This window comes from Monodelphis domestica, chromosome 7 (genome assembly GCF_027887165.1).
Source record: "Monodelphis domestica isolate mMonDom1 chromosome 7, mMonDom1.pri, whole genome shotgun sequence".
Classification (NCBI taxonomy): Eukaryota; Metazoa; Chordata; class Mammalia; order Didelphimorphia; family Didelphidae; genus Monodelphis; species Monodelphis domestica.
In genome coordinates this window covers 185305578-185322988 of record NC_077233.1, presented here as the reverse complement: position 1 = coordinate 185322988, position 17411 = coordinate 185305578, and the positions used below count along the sequence as shown (strand labels likewise).

The 17411-nt window shown below is 34.7% G+C and overlaps 1 protein-coding gene and 1 long non-coding RNA gene across 17 annotated transcripts in view; one reads left to right on the top strand and one right to left on the bottom strand.

Annotated features, from left to right (window-relative positions):
• The window catches only part of MRTFB (myocardin related transcription factor B), a 396134-nt gene that overhangs the window by 197793 nt on the left and 180930 nt on the right, over nucleotides 1-17411 (top strand). The gene's annotated exons all lie outside the window — the stretch shown is intronic.
• LOC103093111 (uncharacterized) overlaps nucleotides 1-17411 on the bottom strand; it is a 177743-nt gene that overhangs the window by 7138 nt on the left and 153194 nt on the right. The window contains exon 3 of one of the 2 annotated variants that reach the window (XR_008913627.1): nucleotides 16964-17235. The exons of the other annotated variant lie outside the window; for it this stretch is intronic. This is a non-coding gene — a long non-coding RNA (uncharacterized LOC103093111). Of the gene's footprint in view, nucleotides 1-16963; nucleotides 17236-17411 lie in introns of those variants that run through there. 2 annotated transcript variants of the gene reach the window in all.

Genomic DNA, 17411 nt, shown 5'->3' with positions numbered 1-17411 from the left:
CTCACCAACATGAGTGTGGTTATTCACAATAAGTTGAAAGAAAAATATTTGTCACTTTAGTATTTCTTTCTAAAACCCTAGACAATTTTCCCTTTTGTAAGCATTGATATTTCTTTTAGAGATGTCAGCTGACACAAGAAATTTTTGTTTCTTGCCCTTCACTCCTAAACCATTTGAATATAGAAACTTATCCAATGAGAACTCATAGGACAAATGAAATAGGCACTGATTTCCCATGAAGTTTGTCTTTGCCACTGGTACTGCCAGTTCCCACAATCCTAGCATTCCGTGGGCATCAGTCAGTGTCTACAAGGAACAATTTTCAAATCTTAAAGCATGTGAAAAGACAAACAGGCCAAAACTCAGAGCTCTCTAGGGATTATGACCTTTGAAACAGACTACATTCTGACATTTTCACAGGCTACTTGAATGAATTCCAGCAGGGTTATTCCATTTGGTAAACTACTAAATGAACTCTCTGTCATCAAGGGCCGATTTATAGATTTTTCTAGTTTATTGTGTGCTTATTATAAAGAGATTAAGATGGTTGACATAATTAGTGAGACTGTTTTAAGGCTTATGATATACATATATGATAAGTATTATGCTGAAAATTTTGCTATTTTTAAATGATGAGAGTTATTTGTCTTCTTTAAAGAGATTTCTTGCTGCTAATACTGAATTTTAATTTTGTTCCCTGGAAATCTATGTATATAAGTAAACACATTTTTAGCTGAAAAATTTTACCCTGTTGACCCACTGGCCTAACTAATTGTTTATTCAAATATCATCACTTAAAGTAAAAATTTCTTAAAACAAGATTTATGGTGCTGCCCATTTATTATTTCCTTATGTCCCTTGGAGTACATGTAAAAGCAAAAACAACCCAGTGCTTTTAGAGTACTGTTGTAAAGGATTTTATGTGATTTGAGTTATTTAAAAGAATTATTTGAGATTTTTTTAATTCATAGACAGCACTGGTAATCTATAGATTGTTTCATTAATAGACCTCTTTAAATGATTTATTTACACATTTAACATTTCTATAAAAAGAAGGCCAATTCTAAAAATAGCTGAATGGAGGGAAATCCAAGAGATTTGGATCCTGAACAGCTCAGGGAATTTGGTAATTAGGATTTGTTTCCTTTATTTCCAGGCTTACTATTTATAATCCTAATGATTAAGAAATATCTGAAAAGTATTAACACTAGAAGTCAGTTCACATGGGTATAACCCATGTGAAATTTGGAGGGTAAAAAAGCTTTCCTCTTAAAAGGTTCATGTCTGTGGAATATTTTTCCTTTCTTGCATTATTCTTTCTTACAGAATTAATATTGTAAACTAATCCTAGAAGTCCTCAAACTCTTTTGGGTTTGGACCAGAACTTTCCTATAAAGAAAAGATAAAACTCTTAATATTGATATTCCTGAGTCATATACAGTTACTACCTACATAATCTGATATAACAGATAATATCTTAATGTAAGGCAGCGGTTCTCAACCTCTCAATTTGTAGCAATGAGAATACATAATGCATATCAGGTATTTACATTCCAAATCATAACTGTAGCAAAATTACAGTTTTGAAGTAGCCACCAAAATAATTTTTTGGTTCGAGGTCACTCCAACATGAGGAACTTTATTGCGGGGTCACAGCATTAGAAAGGTTGAGAACCACTGATGTAAGGGTTCGTTCATTCCCAGGACTGTGAATTGACTTGTTTAGAGACAAAGATAATACTGTAAGAAATAGCAGCTGGGTTTGAACCCAGGCCTTCTGACCCCAGATCCCATTTTCTTTTCATTCTGTACTAATATATGTGAAAACTCTGTAATAAGCCATTATTATATCTTTATTGTGTTAGATGCTATGCTCTGTGTAAGTATAAGTTATATTTAACAAAGAATATTTTCTGGCCATCCTATGGAAAGTATAGGTAGAGATACTCTATGTCAGTGATGGTGGTGAAACTGTGCCATAGGTTCCCCATCACTGCTCTACATGCTTTCAGACACAGACAAATTTCTGTCATAAATATTTGAAGCTTCATTTAATTTTCTAGTTACCCCAAAGATCTACATTGTTTTTCCTAGTCTTCAGAAAGCCTTTCTTTTTTTGGTTGACTCTTTCCTAGGTAGCTGGATTACTGCCTGGTTATTGTCATTATTTTCCTCCAAAATAATGAAGTAGGAAAAGCTTCTTCTTGGTCAGAATGTTTTTGAATTCCCTCTCCATCTCCTACTTCCATTTCCCTTCTCCCCTACTCCCTCTTTTGTTCTCTTTCTCATTCAGTGATAAGTACCATTGAGATAGGAATTGGTTCATAAAATTGGATACATATTGTTTCCTATTATAGGATACAAGCAAAGTCTAGTTTCTTTTTTCCTTTGTTTCTTCATGGCAACAGCACAGGGAAAGCTATACAGTAAATGCTTAATAAATGCTTGTTCAGTTGGACTTAAAACTGTCCTTAACTGGACTTAAAAGCTGTCTCATATTATCTACCTTGCATAATTATGTTAAAGATAACTGCTTATATATTTACAGTTCTTTAAGATTTGTAAAGTGAAGGTTGGTAGTATAGGTATTTCTGTTTTGCAGCTATGAAAACAGGTAAAGTGATCTCATGATGAAAGAGTACATGTAAAAAGCATATCAGAAAGATTCTAACTCAAGTTTGAATCCAGGGCACTATATATCATACCATAATATACTTTTTTCTTGTACTGATAAATATTTTCCTTAAGCACTTTTAAAATTATATAATTTCTCACCACTGATAACTAAGCATTATCTGAACTCTTCAGCTTGGCTTTTAAGTCCTATCATCTAACCTCCCTATCCATATTTACTACTACTTCCCCAAACGAATCTTTTCTGTCACCCTCTTGAAAACATACCATTGAATAAATAAGGATGACTGAACAATGAAGAATATGATAATGTTTAACCTTGGAAGAACCATTTGTGTCAGATGATAGTTTTTTTTTTTTTGGATACTTGAAACTCGAAAAGGCTTGAGTATATCTACTTCACATTTCAAGACTCATCTTATTTAGCGTTCTAAAGACTTTTCAAATAACAAAATAAATAAAACATGCAATTCTTCCTATAAGGAGCAGATATATCCAATGACACGTATAATTAATACTTTATACTTTTATTGCAAATAAGAGAAAATGCTCCTAGATTTATTTCTGTCATGTTCTTATTGATCTTTTCCCCTTGGAGCAACAGTAGAATTTGTCAAGTGTTTGCAAAACCTTGTGAATAATATATTTATAGAGTAAAGTAAAATTTATTTTTTTCATTTTTTAACTATGTTGCCAATTTTTTATTATTCATAGATATTTTATTTTCCAATTACACATAATAACTATTTTCAACATATATTTTCCAAAATGAATGTGATCCAAACTGTCTTCCTCCTTCCCTCCCCCTAATCCTCCTTGGAGATAATAAGCAATTTGATCTGAATTACATATTATATATTATTATGGAAAACATACTTCCATATTGGTCATTGTTTTAAGAGAATTCTCATATAGAACCAAAACTCCCAAATAAAACTGTGAATCAACTAATGTGAAAGATAGTATCCTTTGATCTGCATCTAACTCCAACAGTTCTTTCTATGCAGGTGGATAGCATTCTTTGTCCCAAGTCCTTCAGAATTGTCCTAGATCATTGCTGAGAGCAACTAAGTCTTTCATCGTTGATCTTTCCTGCTTTTACTGTGTACAGTGCTCTCCTGGATCTGCTTATTTCACTCTGCATCAGTCCATTAAGAACTTTCCATCTTTTATTGAAACCATCCTGCTTATCATTTCTTATTGTACAATAGTTATTCTGTCACCAATATATACCACAATTTGTTCAGCCATTCTCCAATTGATAGATATACATTAAATTTCTAATTCTTTGCCAGCACAAAAAGAGTTGCTATAAATATTTTTGTACAAGTAAGTCCTTTCTCCTTTTTAAAAGATCTTTTAGCTATACAGACCCAGTATTACAGGATCAAAGGGTCTGCACAGTTTTATAGCCCTTTGGACATAGTTTGAAATTGCCCTCCAGAATGGTTGAATCAGTTCAGAACTCCACCATTATGCATTATTGTCCCAATTTTGCCACATCCCCTCCAACATTTGTCACTTTCCTTTCCTTGGAAAGGAAAGAATTGGTCAATCTGATAGGTGTGAGGTGGTAACTCAGAATTTTTTAATTTTGCATTTCTCTAGTCATCAGTGATTTGGAACTTTTTCTAAATTTGATTCTTAATATCTTAATTGCTTTTTCATATTTGTGAGACCATTTGTCAATTGGGGGATAATTTGTATTCTTATAAATTTGGCTTAGTTCTCTATAAATTTGTGAGATTAGACCTTTATCTGAGAAATTTATTATAAAAAAATCTTTCCCAGTTGGTTGTTTCCCTTCTAATCTTGGTTACATTGGTTATATCTAAAACTTTTAAAATTTAATATGATCAAAATTCATTTTACATCTTTTTTTTAATTTTATTTGATCATTTCCTAGCATTATTCGTTGAAGACATAGATCATTTTCTTTTCCTTCCCCCCACCCCCCATAGCCGACGCGTAAATCCACTGGGCATTACATGTTTTCTTGATTTGAACCCATTGCTTTGTTGATAATATTTGCATTAGAGTGTTCATTTAGAGTCTCTCCTCTGTCATGTCCCCTCAACCGCTGTATTCAGGCAGTTGCTTTTCCTTGGTGTTTCTACTCCCATAGTTTATCCTTTGCTTATGAATAGTGGTTTTTTCTCCTAGATCCCTGCAAATTGTTCAGGGACATTACACCGCCACTAATGGAGAAGTCCATTACGTTCGATTATACCACAGTGTATTAGTCTCTGTGTACAATGTTCTCCTGGTTCTGCTCCTCTCGCTCTGCATCACTTCCTGGAGGTTGTTCCAGTCTCCATGGAACTCCTCCACTTTATTATTCCTTTGAGCACAATAGTATTCCATCACCAACATATACCACAATTTGCTCAGCCATTCCCCAATTGATGGGCATCCCCTCGTTTTCCAGTTTTTGGCCTCCACAAAGAGTGCAGCTATGAATATTCTTGTACAAGTCTTTTTGTCCATTATCTCTTTGGGGTACAGACCCAGCAGTGCTATGGCTTGATCAAAGGGTAGATATTCTTTTGTCGCCCTTTGGGCATAGTTCCAAATTGCCCTCCAGAATTGTTGGATCAGTTCACAACTCCACCAGCAATGAATTAATGTCCCTACTTTGCCACATCCCCTCCAGCATTCATTACTTTCCTTTGCTGTTATGTTAGCCAATCTGCTAGGTGTGAGGTGATACCTCAGAGTTGTTTTGATTTGCATCTCTCTGATTATAAGAGATTTAGAACACTTCTTCATGTGATTGTTAATAGTTTTGATTTCTTTATCTGAGAACTGCCTATCCATGTCCCTTGCCCATTTATCAATTGGAGAATGGCTTGATTTTTTGTACAATTGATTTAGCTCTTTATAAATTTGAGTAATTAAACCTTTGTCAGAGGTTTCTATGAAGATTTTTTCCCAATTTGTTGTTTCCCTTCTGATTTTAGTTACATTGGTTTTGTTTGTACAAAAGCTTTTTAGTTTGATGTAGTCAAAATTATTTATTTTACATTTTGTGATTCTTTCTATGTCTTGCTTGGTTTTAAAGCCTTTCCCCTCCCAAAGGTCTGACATGTATACTATTCTGTGTTTGCCTAATTTTCTTACAGTTTCCTTCTTTATGATCAAGTCATTCACCCATTCTGAATTTATCTTGGTGTAGGGTGTGAGGTGTTGATCTATTCCTAGTCTCTCCCACACTGTCTTCCAATTTTCCGAGCAGTTTTTATCGAATAGTGGATTTTTGTCCCAAAAGCTGGGATCTTTGGGTTTATCGTATACTGTCTTACTGAGGTCGCTTTCCCCCAGTCTATTCCACTGATCTTCCTTTCTGTTTCTTAGCCAATACCAAATTGTTTTGATGACTGCTGCTTTGTAATATAGTTTAAGGTCAGAGACTGCAAGGCCCCCATCATATGTGTTTTTTTTTTTCATTATTTCCCTGGATATCTTTGATCTTTTGTTCTTCCAAATGAACTTTGTTATGGTTTTTTCTAAATCAGAGAAGAAGTATTTTGGTAGTTCGATGGGTATGGCACTAAATAGATAAATAAGTTTGGGTAGGATGGTCATTTTTATTATATTGGCTCGTCCTATCCATGAGCAGTTAATCTTTTTCCAATTGCTCAAGTCTAGTTTTAGTTGTGTGGAGAGTGTTTTGTAGTTGTGTTCATATAGTTCCTGTGTTTGTCTCGGGAGGTATATTCCTAGGTATTTTATTTTCTCTAAGGTGATTTTGAATGGGATTTCTCTTTCTAGTTCTTGCTGCTGAGCTGTGTTGGAGATACATAGAAAAGCTGATGATTTATGTGGGTTTATTTTGTATCCTGCAACTTTGCTAAAGTTTTTGATTATTTCAATTAACTTTTTGGTTGAATCTCTAGGATTCTTTAAGTAGACCATCATATCATCTGCAAAGAGCAATAATTTGGTCTCCTCCTTGCCTATTTTGATGCCTTCAATTTCTTTTTCTTCTCTAATTGCTACTGCTAGTGTTTCTAGTACAATGTCGAATAGTAGAGATGATATTAGCTGATGGTTTTAGATATATACTGTTTATTATTTTTAGGAATGACCCTTCTATTCCTATGCTTTCTAGTGTTTTTAATAGGAATGGGTGTTGTATTTTATCAAATGCTTTTTCTGCATCTATTGAGATAATCATGTGGTTCTTACTAGTTTCCTTGTTGATGTGGTCAATTATGTGGATGGTTTTCCTAATATTGAACCAGCCCTCCATCCCTGGTATAAATCCTACTTGATCATGGTGAATGATCCTTCTGATCACTTGCTGGAGTCTTTTTGCTAGTATCCTATTTAAGATTTTTGCATCTATATTCATTAGGGAGATTGGTCTATAGTTTTCTTTCTCTGTTTTTGACCTGCCTGGTTTTGGAATCAGTACCATGTTTGTGTCGTAAAAGGAGTTTGGTAGAACTCCCTCGTTGCTTATTATGTCAAATAGTTTGTATAGTATTGGGATTAACTGTTCTCTGAATGTTTGATAGAATTCACTGGTGAATCCATCAGGCCCTGGGGATTTTTTCTTAGGAAGTTCTTTGATGGCTTGTTGGATTTCATTTTCTGATATGGGATTATTTAAGAATTCTATTTCCTCTTCTGTTAGTCTAGGCAGTTTGTATTTTTGTATATATTCATCCATATCCCCTAAATTGGTGTATTTATTGCCATATAATTGGGCAAAGTAATTTCTAATGATTGCCTTAATTTCATCTTCATTGGAGGTGCTGTCCCCCTTTTCATCTTTAATGCTGTTAATTTGCTTTTCTTCCTTCCTTTTTTTAATTAGATTGACCAGTACTTTATCTATTTTGTTTGTTTTTTCAAAGTACCAGCTTCTTGTCTCATTTATTAAATCAATAGTTCTATCACTTTCAATTTTATTAATTTCTCCCTTAATTTTTAGGATTTCTAGTTTGGTTTTCTGCTGGGGGGTTTTAATTTGATCTCTTTCGAGTTTTTTCATTTGCATTTCAATTGATTGATCTCTGCTCTCCCTAGTTTGTTAATATAAGCATTCAGGGATATGAATTTACTTCTGATTACCGCTTTGGCTGCATCCCAAAAGGTTTGAAAGGATGTCTCTCCATTGTCATTTTCCTTGATGAAATTAATTGTTTCTATGATTTCTTCTTTAACTAAACGATTTTGGAGTATCATATTGTTTAATTTACAATTGGTTTTATATTTGGTTTTCCATGTACCATTACTAATCATTATTTTTATTGCCTTGTGATCTGAGAAGGCAGCATTCATTATTTCTGCTTTTCTGCATTTGTGTGCTATGTTTCTGTGACCTAATGTATGGTCAATTTTTGTGAATGTGCCATGTGGTGCTGAGAAGAAGGTGTATTCCTTTTTATCCCTATTTATTTTTCTCCATATGTCTATTAATTCTAATTTTTCTAAGATTTCATTCACTTCTTTTACCTCTTTCTTATTTATTTTTTGATTTGATTTATCTAAATTTGATAATGGTTGGTTTAAGTCTCCTACTAATATTGTTTTACTGTCTATTTCTTCCTTCAATTCTCCTAGTTTCTCCATTAGAAATTTGGGTGCTATATTATTTGGTGCATACATGTTGATTAATGATATTTCCTCATTGTCTAAAGTCCCTTTTAACAAAATATAATTACTTTCCCTATCCCTTTTGATCAGGTCTGTTTTTGCTTTGGCTTTATCAGATATCATGATTACCACTCCTGCCTTCTTTCTGTCAGTTGAGGCCCAGAAGGTCTTACTCCATCCTTTAATTCTGACCTTGTGGGTGTCAACCCGCCTCATGTGTGTTTCTTGAAGACAACATATGGTAGGGTTTTGGATTCTAATCCATTCTGCTATTCATCTACGTTTTATGGGTGAGTTCATCCCATTCACGTTCAAAGTTATGATTGTCATTTGTGGACTCCCTGGCATTTTGATATCCTTCCCTAATTCTAACCTTTCTTCTTTGGCTCTACCTTTTAGTCCAGTGATTTACTTTGAGTCAGTCCCCCTTGTCCCCTCCCTTGATGTTTCCCTTTTTAGTCCCTCCCTTTTTCTTCCCTCCCCCTCCCCCCTCTCTTTCCCTCCATTTTTGTTTTCCTTCTCCCCTTCCCCCCCTTGGTTTTCCCTTTTCCCTACCCTTGTTGGGTAAGATATAATTCAAGATCCCAATGGATCTGGATGTTTTTCCCTCTCAGAGTTGATTTCCCTGAGATTAAGGTTTAAGTAAAAAACCCCTTTCTTCCTCTCCTTCTTATAGGAGTTTTCTTCCCCTCCCCTTCCCATGTGAATCTTTGTGTGAGAAAGATTATTCTATTTGGTCTTTCTTTACCCCCTATTTATACATTACATTTTCCCCACATGTTAGTATACATAGATTGATATAAATGTAGTCCTTATAGAAGAGAGTTTGAGTAAAAGAAGAAGATAACATTTTTCTCCTTTCCCCTTTCCTTAATATTTACCTTTTCAGGTATTCCTTGCTCTTTGTTTTTCGGTATCAAACTTTCCACAGAACTCTCGTCTTTTCTTTGCAAAAAGTTGGAAATCTTCTATTTTGTTGAATGCCCATACTTTCCCTTGGAAGTATATAGTCAATTTTGCTGGGTAGCTGATTCTTGGTTGAAGACCCAGCTCTCTTGCCTTTCTGAAGATCATGTTCCATGCCTTATGATCATTCAGAGTAGAACTTGCAAGGTCTTGTGTGACCCTGATTGGCATTCCTTTATATCTAAATTGTCTTTTTCTGGCTTCCTGTAGGATTTTTTCTTTTGTTTGAGAGCTTTGGAATTTGGCAATTACATTCCTGGGAGTTGTCTTTTGGGGGTTTAGTGTAGAAGGTGTTCTGTGAGCTCTGTCAGTGGCTGTATTGCCCCCTTGTTCTAGAATCTCTGGGCAATTTTCTTTTATTATATCTTGTATTACGATGTCGAGTTTGGTGTTTATTTCTGGCTTTTCTGGAAATCCAATTATTCTTAAATTATCTCTTCTCCCTCTATTTTCCAGATCTGTCACCTTGTCGGTGAGATATTTTATGTTCTCTTCTGATTTCTTGGTATTTTGGCTTTGCTTTATTAATTCTTGCTCTTTTACACGACCGTTGTCTTCCAGTTGCCTGATTCTGGCCTTTAAAGCCTGGTTTTCCTTTTCAGTTTGGTCACACCGGTTTTGTAGATGCGTGAATTTCTTTTGCATTATTTCCCACTTTTCCTCCCAGAAGGCTTCCATCTTTTTGGTCATTTCTGATTCAAATTCTTCATGGGTTTGTGGAGAGTTTCCATTTCCTTTGGAAGGTTTCGGAGCATTTTCTTGAGTATCATCTTCTATCTCCTCTGTATTTTGTATTTTGGCTCCGTAGAATGTGTCCAAAGTCGCCCCTTTCTTCTTATTTTTCTTGGTATTTTGGGGCTTCTGTGCTTCTGTGGAGTTTGCCATCTCTGAATGGGGAGGATTAGCTTTTCTTATCTCTGTCTGGTGTTCAGAGGCTTTAGTCCTGGGCAGATTGTCGGTTCTATGAGCTTTCCCTGGGTTAAACTGAGTATGCCTTAAGGCAATGACTTTCACTGGAACTGGAATGGAAGGGTCTGACCAGGGGGCCACACTCTCCCCCGGCTCTCTCTGTTTCCCTGCTGCTAAGGTGCCCCCTCGACTGGACTGGGTGGTGTTGCTTTCCGGAAGTTGCCTTCAGAATAGCTGGCTGTGAGGCTGTTTTGTCGGCCCTGAGGGTTGCTGTTGTTTCAGAGGACCCTGCTCTCTGATGGGGATGGGGCTGCGGCTTCCCGGAGCCTTGGACTCTGCACTCCTACCCCTTAGGTCCGAGTGATCTCGGGTTCTGGCTTTTGAGGGGGGCCGTACCTTTTGATCCAGGTCCAGGTCCAAGAGGAGGATTCCCAGGGTCTATGCTGTTGATCGTTTTGAATTTTGGCACCTTAGGAGCTTATAGTTTGAGATCGGTCAGGAAGGGTTTCCGGAGATCTGAACTTTAGCTTTCTCTAAGCCGCCATCTTGACCGGAAGTCCATTTTACATCTTATAATGCTCTTTATCTCTTGTTTCATCATAAATTCTTCCCTTCTCCAAAGATCTGCCAGGTAAACTATTCTATGTTCTCCTAATTTATTTATGGTATCACTATATCTAAATCATATACACGTTTTGACTGTATTTTGGTATAGGGCAAGATATTGGTCTATGCCTAGTTTCTGCCATACTGTGTTTCAGTTTTCCAAATAGTTTTTGTCAAATAGTGAGTTCCTAACCCAAAAGCTGGGGTATTGGGGTTATCAAATACTAGATTGCTACATTCATTTACCCCTATGTCTAATCTTTTCCATTGATCCACCATTCCATTCCTTAACCAGTACCAGACTGTTTTGATGTCTATTACTTTATAGTACAGTTTGAGATCTAGTACTGCTAGGCCACCTTAGGCCATCTTCCTTCACATTTTTTTTCATTAATTCCCTCAATATTATTGACCTTTTGTACTTCCAGATGAATTTTATTGTTTTTTCTAGTTCTATAAAATAATTATTTGGCATTCTGTAGTACTGCATAAGTAAATTAATTTAGGTATAATTGTCATTTTTATCATATTAGCTTGGCCTACCTATGATCAATTAATATTTTTCCAGTTGTTTAGATCTGACTTTATATGTGTGAATAATGTTTTGTAATTGTTCATATAATTTCTGTGTTTATCTTGGCAAGTAGATCACTAGGTATTTTATATTGTCTAGAGTTATTCCAAATGGAATTTCTCTTTCAATCTCTTGCTGCTGAACTTTGCTGGTAATATATAGAAAAGGTGATGATTCTTGTGAGTTTATTTTATATCTTGCAACTTTGCTAAAGTTATTATTTCAACTAGTTTTTTACTTGATTTTCTAGGATTCTCTAAGTATACCATCATAACATCTGCAAAGAGTGGTGATAGTTTAAGTTTCCTTATTGTCTACTTTAATTCCTTCAATTTCTTTTTCTTATTGCTAAAGCTAGCATTTCTAGTACAATATTAAATAATAGTGGTGGTGATAATTAGCATCCTTGCTTTATCCTTGATCTTATTCTAAATTATCCCCATTGCAGTTGATACTTGCTGATAGTTTTAGGTAGATATAGGAATGACCCTTTTATTCCTGTTTTCTAGTGTTTTTCATAGGAATGAGTGTTGTATTTTTTCAAAAGCTTTTACTGCATCCATTGAGATAATAATGTGAATTGTTAATTTGGTTATGAGATGATGAAATCATGCTGATAGTTTTCCTAATATTAAACCAGGCCTGTATTCCTGGTATAAATCCCACCTGTTCATAGTGATTGATCTTAGTAATATATTGCTGTAGTCCTTTCCAGTTTTAAAAAAATTTTGCATCTATATTCATTAGTGAAATTGGCCTATAATTTATTCTCTGTTTTTGCTCTTCCTACCTTAGCTAAAAGTACCATATTTGTGTCATGAAAAGCATTTGGCAGGATTCCTTTTCTGCTTATTTTCCCAAATATGTTTTATAATAGTGGAATTATTGTTCTTTGAATGTATTTTACCAATTTTTAAGTTTTTGTTTTCTCAGATTTTTGAATTTATAGTTTGAAAAAATGTGAGAAACTCTGATGTAGTTTTGAAAACTAATAAGAAAAATCCCATCTGACATATCCAATGATGAAATTTCAGATAGTGAATTCAGTGTTATAAATGCTACATTTTCAATTTGTAAGCCAGCAAAAGTCATCTGATTCCACCCACAAAGAGTCCATTAGTCAAGTTCTTTTCACAGTGAACAATCTAAAAGATTATGAGCAACACAGTTCCCATCAGACCTATGTTCTCAATAAGAGATGAAGAGCCACTAAGTCTGAAAGGTAAAGATGGTATTTCTTGTCATTGGACTATTGCTTCTCAAACAGTGTGAGGACACCCGCAACAGTTAAATACTATTACACTTGGATCTGGTTCTACCACATATTCTACACCTTTTGTCCTAGTGAAACGTTCCATTTCCTCATTTTGAATTTTATTTCATGTGCCAGTGTTTAGAAATAGTTGGAAATATACAAATATTGAGGGCCAGTAAGTAAAAGAAATGCTTAGTAGTCTGTTACTTTAGATGAATCAGAAAAGTTCATTATTCTTATAGTGGCTTATGATATTATTGGTGTAAGAAATTTACTGATAAAAAGTACATCAAATACCTTCTGTGAATGTCCTCTATTCAATAAAAATATACCATATGATGTATTCCTAGATGTAGTGAGTTCCCTTTGACCTCATTTTGAGGTGAAAACTAAAAAGAAGTAAAATCAATCAGAAGACAGGTTTTTTTACCCTCACTATGGAGGACAAATCTTTTTATTGAAGGTTATTAGACTGTTATTTCTGATGTATATGTTGGTGGATAAACAGTTATTGCCTAATAAAGCATGCTCAAGATTTATTCAATATCTGTCAAACAAATCAGACAATTTGGTTGGCAACAGACCTTGAAAGCAAATACTCATTCAACAGATTCCCTTAGGGAGCAGCCGGGTGGCTTAGTGAATTGAGAGTCAGATGGGAGGTCCCAGGTTCAAATCTGGCCTCAGATATTTCTAGTTGTGTGACTCTGGGCAAGTCACTTAACCCCCATTGCCTTGCCCTTACCGCTCTAATGCTTTGGACCTAGTATGCATTATTGATTCTAAGGTAGAAGGTAAGGGTTTAAAAAACAATTCCTTTGCTTAGGAATAGATGGTGTTGGAAGCAATAGTACCTGCATATCTGCAGGTGTTGTATGGCAGTATATGAAACTACTTTTAAATGAAGTTTACAAAATGTAATCTGGAGCAATTATTTTACATTTGTCTCTTAATCTTTCCTGGAGACTTGCAAGGCAATGTACAGCAGAGTTGGACTATTCATCATAAGCTTAAAGATATTCTAGTATCAAAGATACACAGATCATTTCATGAAAACTGGTTTTGAAATCTGTGTAAAGATGAATATTGCAACCTTCCACCTAGCTATTCAGAGTCCAGGAGAGAACAACTGAGAAAACAAAAACAAGGGGATAAAACACCTCACACTATCCTATTTGACAACAAGAGTAAAGTAAGAAGAGATATTTTTGACAAAGTGGTATGGTGTCAGTGAAAACATCAAATTAGAAATGGCCTAAACATGTTTTCTACAATATAGCCTTTATTAATATTTGGATAGATGTGGCTCTTATCAATACTTCATTTTTTTTTTTGTAATTTAAGCAGCCATCAAGAATATATCCAGAGGAAAATGGAGAACTTACTGGAGATTGTCCAAGAAATAAATCAGAAATTATAGCAACTATAGTCAAAGACAAGGATGCTTCTCTAGCCAAAATGCTCCACACTTATGACACTACTGAATGATTGAACTCAGGACCATAGATGTCTGCTTCATTTGCAAAGAGCCTATTTATCTTAAATGATATGCAGAATGTTATTCCCAAATAGTGATTACAAGGAAATATAATCGATAATATTCTTTCTCCTATCTGTGCATATGCACTTTAAACAGAGATAATTATAAACAGATATTATAATTTTACTTTGAAATAAAAAAAAATTTATCCTTCTGTATTTAGAAATATTGACTCAGTGTGGGCCTTCAAAATATTCTTAATTTTTGGTCCTTCTTATATTATACTGATATGTTTTGGAGCTATAAGAGACATTAGAGATAATCCGATCTGGTCTCTTCATAGAATAGATAAAGAAGGCTTAATGGGCCTTCCATAGTGGTCTATTTCATATTGGAATGAATGTTCATTCACGTTCTCTCCTTCTTTCTTGCCAGGCCTGGAGACAGGAGTTTCTGGGTTCAAATATGTGACTCTTCCTAGCTATGTGACCTGGGCAAGGCAACCCACTTAATCCCCATTGCCTAGCCCTTACTTCTTTTCTGCCTTGGAACTGTTACACAGTATTGATTCTAATATAGAAGATAAGGGTTTAAAAAAAAATATTTGGGTCACTTTGCAGCTCTATCAAAAGGTTATTAGTGTATCTTTTTACAATTTCCCCAGCAATGGCTGTTCACCTACTTTTTTCATCCTTCTCAGTTTATGGGGTATGAGGTAAAACCACAGGGCTGTTTTGATTTTTATTTCTCTTTAGTGATTTGAAATAACTTTTCATGTAAGTGTTCATAGTTAACAGTTCTTTTTTAATGTTGTCTTTTTTTTTTAAACCCTTACCTTCTATCTTAGAATCAGTACCATATATTGGTTCCAAGGTAGAAGAGTGATAAGGGCTAGGCAATGGGGGTTAAGTGACTTGCCCAGGGTCACACAGCTGGGAAGTATTTCAGATCAGATTTGAAGTTAGGACCTCTCTTCTCTAGGCATGGCTCTCAATCCACTGAGCCACCCCGCTGCCCCCATTACTATCTTTTTCATATACTTTAGCCAGTTATCCACAGTAAGAGAGGACTTTCATTTTATATACTTGTATTATTTCTTTTTTTTTATTATTTTCCTCAATTACATGAAAAAAAATGTTTAACATTTATTTTTAAATTTGTGCCAAATTGTCCCTCTTCCTCCTCCCTGAGATGGCAAGCAATCTGGTATAGATTTTACATGTATAATGGTATCAACATCTTTCCATATTAGTCATTTTGTGAACGAGAACTCCAACAAACAAGAGAAATGTACAGAAATAAAGTAAAATATAGTATGTCTCAGTCTGTATTCAGACTTTATCTGTTCTTTCTCTAGGGGTGGATGGAGTTTTTCATCATGAGACTTTGAGGATTATGTAGGATTACTTTGTTGCTAAGAATAACTACGTCATTCTTAAGTGTTCATCATATAGCTGTTACTATGTGCTCTGCTCACTTCATATCAGTTCATATAGGACTTTCCAGTTTTTTCTTAAATCATCCTTCTCATTTCATATAGCACAGTAGTATTCCATTTCAATCATATACCACAACTTGTTCGGCCCAATTAATGGATATCCCCTCAGTTTCTAATTATTTGCCACTACAAAAAGAATTGTTACAATTTTTTTGTACACACAGGTCCTTTTCCCTTTTTAAAAATCTTTTGGGGACATAGACCTATTTAGTAGTAGTGCTGGTTTGAAGGATCGGCGTAGTTTTAAAGCCCTTTGGACATTTTCAAATTGCCCTCCAGAATGGTTGGATCAGTTCACAACTCAAGCAGCAGTGCATTAGTGTTTCAATTTTCCACATTCTCTCCAACATTTATTATTTTCTTTTTCTGTCATATTAGGCAATCTGATAGATGTGAAGTAGTATCTCAGAATTATTTGTTATTTCTTTACAAATCTTGAATATCAGACCATTATCAGAGATATTTGATGCAAAACTTCAGAATATTCAGAAGCCCTTCTTTTTCTTCTTCCATTGCTTTTATCAGAAAGCTTTTCAGTTTCATGTGATTGAAATGACCTATATTATCCTTTTTTGAGAAGCATTGTGGGAAAAATTATAGAAAGCTAGCATTACAAATACTACAGTAGCTGACAGGTAGCACAGAGCACCTGATAGCAGATAAAAATCATGTATCCAGCAAAACCCCCAAACTTTTGTAATTGCTCTTATTTCTTGATTAGTTAACTCTTCTTATATCCTTATTTATGGAAAGTAGTTAGTACCCAATATTTCTATTCTAATTTCATTGTGGTATAGTCTTTACTATTTAGGTCATGTATCTAATTTTAATTTATTATAATATGGGGCCAGAAACTGGACCTATAATTTCATCAGTATAATGAGAGGAAATTTCCTCTATTAATGCAGGTCAGCATCTTTTCTGCAACTTAATTGTTTTCTAGAGTTACCCAAAGTATTGAGAGAACAAATGATTTGCATAAAATCATAAAGTCAGAGATAAACTTTAACTCAGGTCTTCCTGACTTTTAGGAATGCATTTCCTTCGTTACACCAAGATACCTCTCTTATTATTTATAGTATAAAATGTTATTCCACACCTAATTGGTGTCTGTCAAATTACCTTCCAGTTTTACAAAGATTATTTTGGCAGTTGTGTAGAGGATAGTTTGGAGGAGAAACTAGAAGGGGTGAAACCACATTAGGAGACAATTTCAAGAGTCAGAAAAGAAATGATAAAGCTTTCAATAAAGATAATAGCTTTGTAGACAAAGAGAAGACAGATGGGAAATGTATTGTGGAAGTAGAATCAACAACATCTGGTAACTAATTGGCTATACTGGGCAAGCTAAGGAAGAAGGAGTCAAAGATGACTTTGAGTTTTGGGGCCTGGATGACTAGAAGCATAATCCTTAACAGAAATAGGTTGAGAGAACAGTGAGTTTAGGAGGAATGATTATTAGTTCTTTTTTGGGACAATCTTGGTTTGAGATTCTGTTGGAACATCCTGATGAACATGTTTGGGCAATTTGCAGAGTACCATTGTGCTTATGGGAGTATGTCGTGCTTGTTCTTCCCTTAATGTGTAGTTCATGTTATTTGCCTCATCAGAAATATTGTCCTTTCTCTCCTGAATATATAGTTCCATGAGTCATTTGAATAGAGTTGAGAATTTAATCTGTGGTGTTTGATGTGCTCCAAAGAGAGAAACTATAGAGAGGAAAGAAAAAAAAAATAATTTAGAAGAAAACACCAGGATGTTTGTGAACACATTTCTTTTTTTTAATTTAAAAAAATTATTTTTATTTTTTAGAGCAAAATACTTAATATTTTCATTTTCAAATTCCCTCTTTATCCTATCCCCTATCCATCGAGAATACATAAAA